The sequence below is a fragment of the Pelobates fuscus genome, chromosome 13 (genome assembly GCF_036172605.1).
Source record: "Pelobates fuscus isolate aPelFus1 chromosome 13, aPelFus1.pri, whole genome shotgun sequence".
Classification (NCBI taxonomy): domain Eukaryota; kingdom Metazoa; phylum Chordata; class Amphibia; order Anura; family Pelobatidae; genus Pelobates; species Pelobates fuscus.
In genome coordinates, this window is record NC_086329.1 from 110,240,395 (window position 1) to 110,255,869 (window position 15,475).

A 15,475-nucleotide genomic window follows, 5' to 3' on the forward strand; every position below is an offset into this window, starting at 1 on the left:
ATCTTTAGTTATTACATGGTGCGCAGTCCGTGGTACTGAATAATATCTATAGTTATTACATGGTGAGCTGTCCATTGTACTGAATAATATATCTATAATAAGTGAATATATATTCTATTGTATGTGTACATTGTATGATAGTGTACACTGTATCAGCCTGTACAGTTATAATATGATAGTGTACACTATATCAGTCTTTACATTTATAGTATGATAGTGTACATTATATCAGTCTGTACAGTTATAGTATGATAGTGTACACTGTATTAATCTGTATGGTTATAGTGTGATAGTGTACACTATATCAGTCTGTATAGTTATAGTAGGATAGTGTACAATGTGTCAGTCTGTACAGTTGTAGTGTACAATGTGTCAGTCGGTACAGTTATAGTATGATAGTGTACACTGTATCAATGTGTACGATTATAGTATGATAGTATACACTGTATCAATGTGTACCGTTATAGTATGATAGTATACACTGTATCAATGTGTACAATTATAGTATGATAGTATACACTGTATCAATGTGTACGGTTATAATATGATAGTGTACAATGTGTCAGTCTGTACAGTTATAGTATGATAGTGTACACTGTATCAATGTGTACGGTTATAGTATGATAGTATACACTGTATCAATGTTTACGATTATAGTATGATAGTGTACACTGTATCAATGTGTACGGTTATAGTATGATAGTATACACTGTATCAATGTGTACGGTTATAATATGATAGTGTACAATGTGTCAGTCTGTACAGTTATAGTATGATAGCATACACTGCATCAATGTGTACGGTTATAGTATGATAGTGTACACTGTATCAATATGTACGGTTATAGTATGATAGTGTACACTGTATCAATGTGTACGATTATAGTATGATAGTGTACAATGTGTCAGTCTGTACGGTTATAGTATGATAGTATACACTGTATCAATGTGTACGGTTATAGTATGATAGTATACACTGTATCAATGTGTACAGTTATAGTATGGTAGTATACACTGTATCAATGTGTACGATTATAGTATGATAGTGTACACTGTGTCAGTGTGTACAGTTATAGTATGATAGTATACACTATATCAATGTGTACGATTATAGTATGATAGTGTACACTGTGTCAGTGTGTACGGTTATAGTATGATAGTATACACTGTATCATAGTGTACACTGTATCAATGTGTACGGTTATAGTATGATAGTATACACTGTATCAATGTGTACGGTTATAGTATGACAGTGTACACTGTGTCAGTGTGTACGGTTATAGTATGATAGTATACACTGTGTCAGTGTGTACGGTTATAGTATGATAGTATACACTGTATCAATGTGCACGGTTATAGTATGATTGTATACACTGTATCAATGTGTACGGTTATAGTATGATAGTATACACTGTATCAATGTGTACGGTTATAGTATGATAGTGTACACTGTATCGATGTGTATGGTTATGATATGATAGTGTACACTGTATCAATGTGTACGGTTATAGTATGATAGTATACACTGTATCAATGTGTACGGTTATAGTATGATAGTGTACAATGTGTCAGTCTGTACGGTTATAGTATGATAGTATACACTGTATCAATGTGTACAGTTATAGTATGGTAGTATACACTGTATCAATGTGTACGGTTATAGTATGATAGTGTACAATTTGTCAGTCTGTACGGTTATAGTATGATAGTATACACTGTATCAATGTGTACAGTTATAGTATGGTAGTATACACTGTATCAATGTGTACTATTATAGTATGATAGTGTACACTGTGTCAGTGTGTACAGTTATAGTATGATAGTATACACTGTATCAATGTGTACAATTATAGTATGATAGTGTACACTGTATCAATGTGTACGGTTATAGTATGATAGTATACACTGTATCAATGTGTACGGTTATAGTATGGTAGTATACACTGTATCAATGTGTACTATTATAGTATGATAGTATACACTGTATCAATGTGTACGGTTACAGTATGATAGTATACACTGTATTAATGTGTACAATTATAGTATGATAGTGTACACTGTATCAATGTGTACGGATACAGTATGATAGTATACACTGTATCAATGTGTACAATTATAGTATGATAGTGTACACTGTATCAATGTGTACGGATACAGTATGATAGTATACACTTTCTCAATGTGTACAGTTATAGTATGATAGTGTACAATGTGTCTGTCTGTACGGTTATAGTATGATAGTGTACAATGTGTCAGTCTGTACGGTTACAGCTGTTAGATCAGCTCTAGCCTTTAATCCGCTGGGGTGCGAAGCACACTGGGAGGATTAGAGCCAGGCTTCCCGCAGGGTTCTACTCTCACACACTTAGTGCCCGGGCTCCCTGCTGGCCCTCCGTACGCTATGCTGTTACCGTGTCATATCATGACCCAATTTGTGGGTCTCTCATCTTGTTTTTTTTTGTTTGTTTGTTTTTAACCATGTTAGCAAAAGCAAAACACATATCCATATTCTAAAAAAGCTTACACGGTTTAAGACAAGCTTATATACAAATAGATACATAAACACTTGGCGTTAGAGAATCTGTATCTCATCTTGTTATTAACTGAAAATGTGGAAATTAAGATCCAGATCTGGATATATACACAACATGGAACATTGCTGTTTGTTTCAATTTATTTTTTGTGCAATCTCGGATATAAACTTGCTCTATTTGACAACCAAGTTGAGTTCTACACATTTCTATTTATTGCCCAGATACGTTATATAATTAGGAGCCGTGTTACCCTCCCTCCTGGATGCTGGCCAGATATCAGACATTAAATGACTTATTCTACATTACCATGAAGGTTTTAGCTTTTCTCCTGCTGTCAGTGTCTGCTCACTGCTAGGTTTTGCCTCGGTTGCACCAAATAATTCCTCTCTAGAACACGCTGGTGTTCCCCTGCAGCTAGTATCATGTAGTCCATGCCATATGTGCTCAATGACTGAACAACCTCGTGTAGTGACCTGCCCAGCGACATAATAGACAGTATTGCAATTTGTTTAAATCTGCACTAACTGAATGTTGAATTTTATTCATAAATTTCAATAAGGTAGAAGCCCAACACCATGCCTGTGTATATCAATGTGACCTGACACCGTGGCTGTGTATATCAATGTGTCCTGACAATGTGTCCTGACACCGTGGCTGTGTATATCAATGTGTCCTGACACCGTGGCTGTGTATATCAATGTGACCTGACACCGTGGCTGTGTATATCAATGTGTCCTGACAATGTGTCCTGACACCGTGGCTGTGTATATCAATGTGTCCTGACACCGTGGCTGTGTATATCAATGTGACCTGACACCGTGGCTGTGTATATCAATGTGTCCTGACACCGTGGCTGTGTATATCAATGTGACCTGACACCGTGGCTGTGTATATCAATGTGACCTGACACCGTGGCTGTGTATATCAATGTGACCTAACACCGTGGTTGTGTATATCAATGTGTCCTGACACCGTGGCTGTGTATCTCAATGTGTCCTGACACCGTGGCTGTGTATATCAATGTGTCCTGACACCGTGGCTGTGTATCTCAATGTGACCTGACACCGTGGCTGTGTATTTCAATGTGTCCTGACACCGTGGCTGTGTATATCAATGTGACCTGACACCGTGGCTGTGTATATCAATGTGTCCTGACACCGTGGCTGTGTATATCAATGTGACCTGACACCGTGGCTGTGTATATCAATGTGACCTGGCACTGTGGCTGTGTATATCAATGTGGTCTAACACAGTGGCTGTGTATATCAATGTGGTCTAACACAGTGGCTGTGTATATCAATATGTCCTGACACCGTGGCTGTGTATATCAATGTGACCTAACACCGTGGCTGTGTATATCAATGTGTCCTGACACCGTGGCTGTGTATCTCAATGTGACCTGACACCGTGGCTGTGTATTTCAATGTGTCCTGACACCGTGGCTGTGTATATCAATGTGACCTGGCACCGTGGCTGTGTATATCAATGTGACCTGGCACTGTGGCTGTGTATATCAATGTGACCTGACACCGTGGCTGTGTATTTCAATGTGTCCTGACACCGTGGCTGTGTATCTCAATGTGACCTGACACCGTGGCTGTGTATTTCAATGTGTCCTGACACCGTGGCTGTGTATATCAATGTGACCTGACACCGTGGCTGTGTATATCAATGTGACCTGGCACTGTGGCTGTGTATATCAATGTGACCTGACACCGTGGCTGTGTATATCAATGTGGTCTAACACAGTGGCTGTGTATATCAATATGTCCTGACTCCGTGGCTGTGTATATCAATGTGACCTGGCACTGTGGCTGTGTATATCAATGTGGTCTAACACCGTGGCTGTGTATATCAATGTGGTCTAACACAGTGGCTGTGTATATCAATATGTCCTGACACCGTGGCTGTGTATATCAATGTGTCCTGACACCGTGGCTGTGTATATCAATGTGACCTGACACCGTGGCTGTGTATATTAATGTGACCTGACACCGTGGCTGTGTATATCAATGTGACCTGACACCGTGGCTGTGTATATCAATGTGACCTGACACCTTATTAGACACACCCGAATAATCCCTAAATCCTGGACTCTTAGGTTGTGCCTTGAGAAGAGGGCTGAGGAGCACTGCTCTAAACTATCATCCCTGTAGGACAGGCCTTTTATAATTACAGCATAAAGTGTACTGCTATAATACCTGTTTTCTTGTTATATGATCTTATTATAATGAACGTTTTAGTGCTATGTTACTGCATTTATTATTATAATATGGGGTGACTGTTATAACACAGAGTGCAGTGTTAGCTGCTCTAATACAGAGTTATGATATAGAGCTTACTGTTATTATGCTATAAGGCTATCATTTATCATTTAATCTGTCTTGGCAATTAATGGCGCCAGGAGAGGATTTCAGTATTCTATTAAACAATTAATGCTAATCTGAAGATATGTTGTGATCTTGGCTTGTTTAAAGGTCACATATAGCCTTTCATATTGATTAAGCTCTCTATAGCCTATGACGTCAGCTGTCGGCATGTATCAAGCAAACATTAGAAACCGCTTATTGATCTCCAATAACAATGCAAATGGTTCCGCTGACTCTATTTATATAATATCTGTCTTGCTTAGCAGTGGGGAGAATCTCCATAGGATAAGAGAATAATCCAAAAACATTGGAGGTGACCATAGGATTTTAGGCGGCACTGACCCTCCATGACGTTTGTTGAGTTAAAGTTTAAATTATTTGTAAGCCTGTTTCTCCAATAAGGCCCGGTTCTGGCACAGCCTGGCATTCAATGCAAATATAGTTTAGTTCCCAGAACTGTCTTCCTGTCTTATGGTTTTAGTAAATGTTTAATTATCTCTGATTCACTCTTTACCCCATTGAAAGCTTCAGTAACGAGTGGTGGGCACTGGGCTGTCATTAATGTTAACTTTAACATGACTGAAACTTTCATTTAATTGTGATGCTGTTGCCAACATGTGTGTGAACATATTCTGTATTTCTATGATATATCTCAGTCGTACTAAGAGGGGAACCAAGACTAAAACAATACATTATCAGGATGACTGTGAGGTCCAGACTTGTTCAGTTTTCGTTCATACATGTATTGCAGTCTGTCTGTGATAGTTCAATTTAAAAAAGCAGTGATTCTCTTTTCTAAACCGGCATAGATAAACCTGCAGAGATATCAGGAGAGATATTTGAAGCCCATGAAGAAAGCGCAGCTTAGGGCATAGGACCCTGACAGGGCTAGGAGGTGGGCTAGGGGCCGGGAGCAGTAGGGGATTGGTGGATCAGTGTTTGGGGGTTGGCTGATATAAATGGTCGGCCATTTTGTGATCCCTCACTCTAATTTCTTACCTAGCAAAGTTGGTCCCTCCCATTGCAGGCTTTTTTCCCCGCTTGGTCACAGCGGCGGGGTGGGGTAAGGAACATTAAGGATAATGGGCCTTAGTTAAGAAAGGAGTAAGGGATGTTAGTTGATTGGTTAGTTGGTTAAAAGGGTACACTGTTTGTACATATTTTGGTAGGTTTCGAGTCCATTGGTGGCTCAGAACCTCGGTGGTGTTTCGAGTCCATTGGTGGCTCAGAACCTCGGTGGTGTTTTGAGTCTGTTGGTGGCTCAGAACATCGGTGGTGTTTCGAGTAAGTTGGTGGCTCAGAACCTCGGTGGTGTTTCGAGTCCGTTGGTGGCTCAGAACCTCGGTGGTGTTTCGAGTCCGTTGGTGGCTCAGAACCTCGGTGGTGTTTCGAGTCCGTTGGTGGCTCAGAACCTCGGTGGTGTTTCGATATATTGGAAATGTATTATGTGGTGAGTCACTGCCTTGATGTAAATATGGGAAAGATGATGCGAGGTTGGGGGTGTGGCAGGGAATGACACTTATATATATATATAATTGTAAATCATAAGTTATTATCAATATTATTATCTTTATTATCATTAAAGCTGTTGACAATTTTGACCCATACCCCCAAGTGTCAGTGTCTTATTGGGTGGGTTGGGTTCAAGTCATATAGCACTCCCCCTGCCCATATGGCGACTATGCACCTGTCATGTCCACAGCTTTTATGAAAACAAGCTATGCTTCATCATATCTCTTGCCCCAGGGGTTAAATGTAGCAAGACATGGCTTTCAACAGCCCATGCTTTCTGTCCTTGGTATCTCAGTGTGGCAGTGAGAGCGTTAACAATCTCTTCTACAATCAAGGTCTTAATGTCTATCCAAACGGAGGATTCGGGAGGAATAAACGGGATTGATTATAGCCATTAACACATTGAAAGTCACGTCTGGAGGGACTGCCACCCCGAGGACATTTCACACAGCTTAGCTTGTCTGTCCATCTGGATTTGTGGGGGGTGGGGAAGGGGGTGCAATTGTATTTGTTGAATGCAGTAAAAGGATAGACAACCATCTGAATCAGAGACCGATTGCAAATCTGGGTACATCACAGAGAAAAAATAAAATAAAAGTAATATATACATACAAAAATGATAAAAAATAAAATCACGATTAATAATATAATCATATTGACCGACTAGAATAAAGCTAATTCCTAACATCCTGGACTGGAGTTACTGCATTAAACATGAGAGTGTGAAGAAATGATCTGTAACCTCCAGCTGTCCGTTCTATGGACCTTGGACCTGCTCACATTGGCAGCAACGAGAGGGCGGCTGAGAGTTTTCAGCCAGTCAGTGCTTATAGTGCAGGGGTGCTATGATCTACTTCATACACACAAAGTGTGTCAGTGTAGTCATAGTATCAGCATTGTGAGGATATGAAGAGAACGGCCATGGATCAGACACAGTATTGCAGTAACTCATACCGTATGGGAGCTACTCGCTTCATCAGGTGGAATCATAAAGGGGAACATCTGGTCAATACTTGTCATTCCCAAACTCTCGCCGTCCAGTAATAAGAGGTATTTACTAAATGCTGCGATACTTTGTGTCCCAGCGAGGCCACTGATATGTACTACATTGTCCATTATTCCCAGCGAGGCCATTGTTATGGACTACAGTTCCCATTATCCCCAGCAAGGCTATTGTTATGGACTACATTGTCCATTATCCCCAGCGAGGCCATTGTTATGGACTACATTGTCCATTATCCCCAGTGAGGTCATTGTTATGGACTACAGTTCCCATTATCCCCAGCAAGGCTATTGTTATGGACTACATTGTCCATTATCCCCAGCGAGGCCATTGTTATGGACTACATTGTCCATTATCCCCAGTGAGGTCATTGTTATGGACTACAATTCCCATTATGCCCAGCAAGGCCATTGTTATGGACTACAGTTCCCATTATCCCCAGCAAGGCTATTGTTATGGACTACATTGTCCATTATCCCCAGCGAGGCCATTGTTATGGACTACATTGTCCATTATCCCCAGTGAGGTCATTGTTATGGACTACAATTCCCATTATGCCCAGCGAGGCCATTGTTATGGACTACAGTTCCCATTATGCCCAGCGAGGCCATTGTTATGGACTACAGTTCCCATTATGCCCAGCAAGGCCATTGTTATGGACTACAGTTCCCATTATGCCCAGCGAGGCCATCGTTATGGACTACAGTTCCCATTATGCCCAGCGAGGCCATTGTCATGGACTACAATTCCCATTATGCCCAGCAAGGCCACTGATATGTACTACATTGTCCATTATCCCCAGCGAGCCATGTTTACTGCGTTCATCCTTCCTGAATCTCAGATAAAATCTGACCCAGAATAGGTCTTAGTACAACAAGTGTTAATATTCCATATTGATGTATTTTGCAGATCTTCCCTGTTTTCTGTAACGCACTATTACTGCAGGGCCTTCCGTTTCAAACCATTAATGCCAGCTCGAGTTCTTTAATCACCTGAGATATGAAGGTATTATGTACATGTTGTGTATGATGCAGGTAACTCGCTAATGAGTTTAATGTATCCTTACCCTCAGGAAGTGGCAAGAACATCCAAGAACATTCATTAAACTGTGTAAATGTGTATACTGGATCCACCTCATTAAGGAGTGAACACAGGATCTTCATGGTACTATAGATGGAATGATAATGAACCCATTACTGTTTGTCCATGGTCATGGCTGTCACCGTGGTATCTGAGGACTGTGTGATCCATTGAGTCAAGGCCAGACAGATGTAATATATACGGTGGGATGTTTGGGCTAATAAGAACATTTTGGCAAACTGTGAATATTACATCTTATATCTCAATAAATCTGCCTTGGATAATCTCCAATGAGTTCTGTTTTGTGGATTAACTTTACTGGTGGCACGTGGATTTTCCTTTTAGTTGTTTAATTCCTGATCTATATGTTGTTAACTAAAGGGCCGATCTGAGAAGTCTTGAAAAATGCCCTGGGGTCGGTGGCTATTTTTCCAGTTCTCAGGTTTCTGTTGGTTGCAGGACGAAGGGGAGAAACCATCCGAGCTGGAGGAACCATTGTTTGTGGGAAAAGACCAATACAAGATGTTTCCTTCTATAAAGTAATGCGTAAAAACTAAAACCACTCTCCATAGAATTACTGTCTCTGGGAGATGTTAATGGCGTTAAAAAGTGTTGACACATTTGTGGAAAATATCTAAAAATGCCCTGGATTTTAAAGAAATCCAAATCAAGTATTGAAAGTCAAACTTCAAAGTAATATTTTTTTTTTTGGCTTCTTAATTACAAATTGTATGTGATGCTACCATGGTTATTCCAGAATTAAAGCCAGCTTAATAAGAGGGTGTTTACCCCTGGATTTCCAGAGTAGAGCTCATAGACATTTACTAAGACTTGCAAAATAGGAAAACAGTCAATCCAACCTAGACTGTGACTGTCAGGACAAGTAAAAGGAACGTTGTTTCCTTAGAACCTCTTTAGATCTTTCCTCAGTTTCGATAACTCATGGCATGACTGTCCAACACATCTACAGGCAAACTACATCAATATAAATGTCATGCCTTCTATCTGTGCCCCGATGTCTGGAGAATGGTAGGAATTTGGAGACACCCAATGAGTACAGTGTGGGAGATTTTGTAAAATGTGCTCTGAAGCATAGGGCAAAGTACTAAAAGTGGGGCAGTCACCATGGAAACCAGTGAAACTTGCAGACAGATTCCATTGGTGACTCCTCCCCTCTTACATCTTTGCAATGCTTTTCAGAACGTGACACGGTGTTAAATCTCCTCCTTTTTATCTCCAAACAGAAATGATGTCCCCCATCACTGATCATATTGAGCAGATGAGCTCCACGGCTCATAATCTGGCTTTGAGGTAGGAAAGGCTCTTAGAATTCACTAGATAAAGGTTCCTTGTGCAGCCATTTCCCAGTACCATCACTCTGGTAAAAGGCAGCAATTTAGCAAAGAGGATCTGCGTTTTACTATGTCTGTATTTATGATCGGGGAGCCGTCCCTTACTGCAGCAAAAGCCGTTAAAGGACATTAATCCTGGTGATTCATTAGATGCATCTGGGCCCCTTCAAGTCCGCAGTGTTAACAATCCCTTGCATATCCGCCAGTTCGTGAGAGCCCCCTCTACATTTACTGGAGATATATGGTAGCCGACATTGGCGAAACTCGAACTGCAGATGTTATAAGGAAATCTATAAAAATAGATAGCTGGGCAGATTCAGTGTGTACAGGAGAGAGGAGGAAATGGAAGGCGATAGCAAACCTCCCCGAAAGCCCATTAATAATGTGCAAAGGCTTTCTATACGACTGACAAAGCGTCTATATAAAGGGTTGACAATAGCCGCAGTATATAACAGTATAAAGCGCAAACATGGACACCTACACACAGCAATACAAATGAAGTGCTTTCTCTGTGCTCATTGCAATAACATAGTGTGTGGTAGGACTGGACAGGAGCCAGAAGACGGGGGACAATAACCCCCAACAAGCTGGACCCTACTTTTCATTCTATGTAATCAGAACACAAAACTTCCACTTGCCGCTAGCCTTTGGCGAGTAGAAATTTTAACCTTGGCAAGTAGAAATGTACCCCCTGCATGTATACTATGGCTTAAAGTGGCAAATAGCTTTTAAGGTCAGGCTGGTAGCACAGGACGGCAGTTATTCACATATATGTTATGGTGTAGTAAATGGTGATTGAAAAAACCTTCCACCTGAACTCAGTGGATAGTCAATACATTGCTAAACACAATGTTTCTTTAAAAAAATACATTATATATTTTGAGTACTTTCATCAAACACATTAACTTAAAGTGTCCACAAACTACTCCATGGGTCCACTTCAAGGATAACCCACAAACTGGTACTGTTAGGACATTGCTAGAATCTGTTGGTTGAAACATAAGATACAATCTTAACATGGCTACCTCACCGTAACATTTCATTTGTAAATGTCACTGTGTCTTTATACAGAGGGATATTTCTTACAAGCTTTCTGGATTCATTTGGATGCAATGGTTACCACAGTCTCAGCTCGGCTATTGACGGCCTCAGACAATGACAAAGAGGGTCCCATCACCGGTTACTGGCCGAAGAGACCCCTGTCCCTCGGGAGGCCTTGTGCCATATGGTCCAAGCAGCAGACACAGGCCGTGCACACTCTTATCGTCTCTCTCTGCCCTTTCCAGAAACTCTTAATGCAAAGGTTGAACTGTAATGTCACTTCTCGCTCATTGCTGCCAACATGATCTGTAATTATGGATTTGTAGACTCAAGGGCCCTTGAAATGACAGCCTGACAAGAGTTTAATTGCTATGAGAAGAACAGACATCCAATATTCTTTTTGAGCTAAGCCTTGTTCAGGTTTACAAAAGACAACAACCCCCCAAAGTTTATAAATATGTTGTAAGAGCAGAGTATGCCGACACTATATCGTAACTGTAAGTTATTGTATGTTATTAGACTTTATAATTATTCATTTCACTGTAAAATGCGATAATATGTTTAGTTTACAAAATCTCTTTGTTATTTCGGAGGAAGTTAACAAAATGAATTGTTTCTTTTCACATACAAAGGTGTTTGTGAATTCAAGGCTTTTTTGGGAACTGTTTGTGCGCAAAATATGTGCCAGACATTTTCGTTCTATTCTGATGCGTTGGATTGGTCACATTGAGATAGAGCTTTCGGATGTGATCTCCTGGAATCCAACTTGTCCTCATTTGTTCTCATTTTAATGTCTGTAGAAAGTGGAGACAGTAAGGACCTCTCAGGCTTGGTGTGCTCTTTAGTCAATAAAATACACTGAAACATGAAATAGTTTTGTTCTCACAGTAAAAAAAAAAGGTCCAAACCAATTTTTAAAGAAGCACTCCACTGCCAAAATAAAATAAAAATCGCTGTTTAGTAGATTATCCCAAGTGATGTATTCATTTAATTATGTTTTTTTTTTTTTTTTTTTGGGGGGGGGGGGGGGGTATATCCGACTTTCTGTGTCTGTCCAATCACAGGCTTCCCAATGCAGCTCAATGAGAAGTCTTTGCAAGGCAGGTGCTCTGGGCAATTGCTGCCTCTAGAGTTTATCTCCACAGAGCTAACCAAACCAGGAAGTAACAGGACTGGGTGTCTGATTGACAGCCAGGGAGGTAAAACAAGGTTCATTTATAATGGAGCCAATTTCTATTAAAATCTGCACTTTTTGTAAAATAAAAAAAAAAAGAATATACAGTCTTCACACATAAATCATTTCAGCAATCTGAGGTGTTTTCGGGTAGTGTCTGTTAAACCTATTAAGTGTGTGTGATGCTTATTGTGTAATATACATAAACTCACATTAGTACTCACTATTATGTGATGAAATAAAAATGTATTGTTATTACTGACCTTGACAGAGCAAGGTTACATTACAGAATATTCTATGTGGAAAACACGTCTCTAGGAAATGTACATGACCGGGCAATAAAATGTCTGCGCTCTACTACTGCAAACACTCTCAAATCTGTAATAAGGACCAGACTATTTACCTTATGCCCCCTATGGGACTGGCTCTAATAAGATCCATTAGATAAATTTAGCTGGTGGCTGCTACATGGAAAATCTCACCATATTCAGGATAGAGATGTTGTTTAATGGCAGAACTAACATTTCATCCACCCGATATAGGATGTGTATATAGGAAGTAACCATGAGAGGGACCGACCCTTATACATGTTACAGTGACCATGAGAGGGACCGACCCTTATACATGTTACAGTGACCATGAGAGCGACTGACCCGTATACATGTCACTGTGACCATGAGAGGGACTGACATTAAACATGTCACTGTGACCATGAGAGGGACTGACATTAAACATGTCACTGTGACCATGAGAGGGACTGACATTAAACATGTCACTGTGACCATGAGAGGGACTGACATTAAACATGTCACTGTGACCATGAGAGGGACTGACATTAAACATGTCACTGTGACCATGAGAGGGACCGACATTAAACATGTCACTGTGACCATGAGATGGGCCGACATTAAACATGTCACTGTGACCATGAGAGGGACTGACATTAAACATGTCACTGTGACCATGAGAGGGACTGACATTAAACATGTCACTGTGACCATGAGAGGGACTGACATTAAACATGTCACTGTGACCATCAGAGGGACCGACATTAAACATGTCACTATGACCATGAGAGGGACCGACATTAAACATGTCACTGTGACCATGAGATGGGCCGACATTAAACATGTCACTGTGACCATGAGATGGACCGACATTAAACATGTCACTGTGACCATGAGATGGGCCGACATTAAACATGTCACTGTGACCATGAGATGGGCAAACAATAAACATGTCACTGTGACCATGAGAGGGACTGACATTAAACATGTCACTGTGACCATGAGAGGGACCGACCCGTATGAATGTCACTGTGACCATGAGAGAGATTGACATTAAACGTGTCACTGTGACCATGAGAGGGACTGACATTAAACATGTCACTGTGACCATGAGAGGGACTGACATTAAACATGTCACTGTGACCATGAGAGGGACTGACATTAAACATGTCACTGTGACCATCAGAGGGACCGACATTAAACATGTCACTATGACCATGAGAGGGACCGACATTAAACATGTCACTGTGACCATGAGATGGGCCGACATTAAACATGTCACTGTGACCATGAGATGGACCGACATTAAACATGTCACTGTGACCATGAGATGGGCCGACATTAAACATGTCACTGTGACCATGAGATGGGCAAACAATAAACATGTCACTGTGACCATGAGAGGGACTGACATTAAACATGTCACTGTGACCATGAGAGGGACCGACCCGTATGAATGTCACTGTGACCATGAGAGAGATTGACATTAAACGTGTCACTGTGACCATGAGAGGGACCAACATTAAACATGTCACTGTGACCATGAGAGGGACCGACATTAAACATGTCACTGTGACAATGAGAGGGACCGACATTAAACATGTCACTATGACCATGAGAGGGACTGGCATTAAACATGTCACTGTGACCATGAGAGCGATCGACATTAAACATGTCACTGTGACCATGAGATGGGCCGACATTAAACATGTCACTGTGACCATGAGAGGGACCGACATTAAACATGTCACTGTGACCATGAGAGGGACCAACATTAAACATGTCACTGTGACCATGAGAGGGACCGACCCGTATACATGTCACTGTGACCATGAGAGGGATTGACATTAAACATGTCACTGTGACCATGAGAGGGACAAACATTAAACATGTCACTGTGACCATGAGATGGACCAACATTAAACATGTCACTGTGACCATGAGAGGGACTGACATTAAACATGTCACTGCGACCATGAGAGGGACCAACATTAAACATGTCACTGTGACCATGAGAGGGACCGACATTAAACATGTCACTGTGACCATGAGATGGACCAACATTAAATATGTCACTGTGACCATGAGATGGGCCGACATTAAACATGTCACTGTGACCATGAGAGGGACTGGCATTAAACATGTCACTGTGACCATGAGATGGACCGACATTAAACATGTCACTGTGACCATGAGATGGACCAACATTAAACATGTCACTGTGACCATGAGATGGGCCGACATTAAACATGTCACTGTGACCATGAGATGGGCAAACATTAAACATGTCGCTGTGACCATGAGATGGGCTGACATTAAACATGTCACTGTGACCATGAGATGGGCAAACATTAAACATGTGGCTGTGACCATGAGAGGGACCGACATTAAACATGTCACTGCGACCATGAGAGGGACCAACATTAAACATGTCACTGTGACCATGAGATGGACCGACATTAAACATGTCACTGTGACCATGAGATGGACCAACATTAAACATGTCACTGTAACCATGAGAGGGACCGATCCGTATACATGTCACTGTGACCATGAGAGGGACCAACATTAAACATGTCACTGTGACCATGAGAGGGACCGACATTAAACATGTCACTGTGACCATGAGATGGACCAACATTAAACATGTCACTGTGACCATGAGAGGGACCGACCCGTATGAATGTCACTGTGACCATGAGAGAGATTGACATTAAACATGTCACTGTGACCATGAGAGAGATTGACATTAAACATGTCACTGTGACCATGAGAGGGACCGACATTAAACATGTCACTGTGACCATGAGATGGACCAACATTAAACATGTCACTGTGACCATGAGATGGGCCGACATTAAACATGTCACTGTGACTATGAGATGGGCAAACATTAAACATGTCGCTGTAACCATGAGAGGGACTGACATTAAACATGTCACTGTGACCATGAGAGGGACCGACCCGTATGAATGTCACTGTGACCATGAGAGCGATCGACATTAAACATGTCACTGTGACCATGAGATGGGCCGACATTAAACATGTCACTGTGACCATGAGAGGGACCGACATTAAACATGTCACTGTGACCATGAGAGGGACCAACATTAAACATGTCACT

General features: G+C 41.2%; 1 protein-coding gene across 2 annotated transcripts in view; it reads left to right on the forward strand.

Moving 5' to 3' along the window:
* CADM3 (cell adhesion molecule 3) overlaps window positions 1-15,475 on the forward strand; it is a 248,977-nt gene that overhangs the window by 126,574 nt on the left and 106,928 nt on the right. The gene's annotated exons all lie outside the window — the stretch shown is intronic.